The sequence below is a fragment of the Rousettus aegyptiacus genome, unplaced genomic scaffold (genome assembly GCF_014176215.1).
Source record: "Rousettus aegyptiacus isolate mRouAeg1 unplaced genomic scaffold, mRouAeg1.p scaffold_m13_p_4, whole genome shotgun sequence".
Taxonomy (NCBI): Eukaryota; Metazoa; Chordata; class Mammalia; order Chiroptera; family Pteropodidae; genus Rousettus; species Rousettus aegyptiacus.
In genome coordinates this window covers 67,515,941-67,517,460 of record NW_023416307.1, presented here as the reverse complement: position 1 = coordinate 67,517,460, position 1,520 = coordinate 67,515,941, and positions in this window count along the sequence as shown.

Sequence of the window (1,520 nt, the reverse complement as noted above, 5' to 3'; positions counted from 1 at the left end):
ACAAGAATGCTAATTTTGCTTTCAATTATAAAAAGGGTGATGATAAATTAGATTGCAAAGAGACTTCTTATTTTCTTCCATTGAATCTATAAATGGAAGATAAAACTATGCACTCAAATTTCCATTTATGAATGAGATGGGGAAGATTGGAGCAGACCAACCAGCATTACATCTGAGAACAACTAGAAAATCTGAATAAACTGCAAAAATTATGTTGGTAAAGGCACCAATCTAGAATTAGATAACCAGTAAATTACATCCTTTTTTAAAAAAAAAAGCAAATTAAAACAGTTCTAGAAAAACAAAAACAAAAATTTCCCTTAGCCAAATTTCACTAAAAGAAATGCTAATGTAGCTCTTTCAGTAGGAAAAAAAAAGAAAAGAAAAGAAGACATTCCTCTCAACATGAGAAAAGTGAACAGTGAGTAAATATAAATGAATGTCGAATATCTAAAATAATTATTTTAATATCTGTATCCTTTCAAATAAATATAAACAGACATAATAAAACAAAAAGAAAGAGGAGGCAAATATTTTTGAAGGTTCTAAAGTTCATGTATTATTAATCAGAGTGGTAAAAATAAAAGATATCTATATAATGATAAATTGGTTGTATAAGTTATATAGTCATCGTTCATAAGTCATAATTTTTAAGACAAGACTAAAAATAAGGAAAGTATCATAATTATATATTTTTTGAGGAATAACAGAAGAATATATGGTTAATCCAAATTAAACCAAGAAAGAAAATACAAGAAACAATAACCTGATGAATCAACCATGGTAGCTGTATAATGCTGGATAATGTAGAGTATCTGTCTAAGTACAATACTAGATAAAGTAAAGTATACAGCAAGAAACATTACTACAGATAAAGAAGGATATGATGGTTAATTTTATATATCAACTTGACTGAATCATGGAGTTTCTAGATTACTAGCTAAACATTATCTCTGTTTGTGTCTGTGGGAATATTTCTGTATGAAGTTAGGATTTGACGCAGTGAACTCGGTAAAGCAGTTTGACCTCCCCAACGTGAGTGGTCATTGTTTCATCTGTTGAGGGCCGGAATAGAACAAAAAGGCAGAGGAAAGAAGAAGACCCCTTTTTGCTTTCTGCCTTACTGTTTGAGTTGAGTCATCTCATCACTTCTTCTCAGGTCTTTGGACTAAAATTTATATTATCAGCTCTCCTGGTTCTCAGGCCTTCAGACTAAGACTAAATTATACCACTGGCTTTCTTGGATCTCCAGCTTGCAGGTGGCAGATCATGGGACTTTATAATGATAATGAATTTAATCCTTCAGGAGAATTCTAAATCAGTATTCATCTCAATAACATAGCTTCCAAAATATATAAAGCAAAAATTGAAAAAAGGAGAAAAATAGATCAATTTTATATGCTCTATTATCAGCCACATTAGAAGATATTAATACACTTCTCTGAAAATTTGATCGAATAGATTTAAAAATTATAAAGATATAAACATTCTGAACACTACAATTAACAAAAAATGGAAAT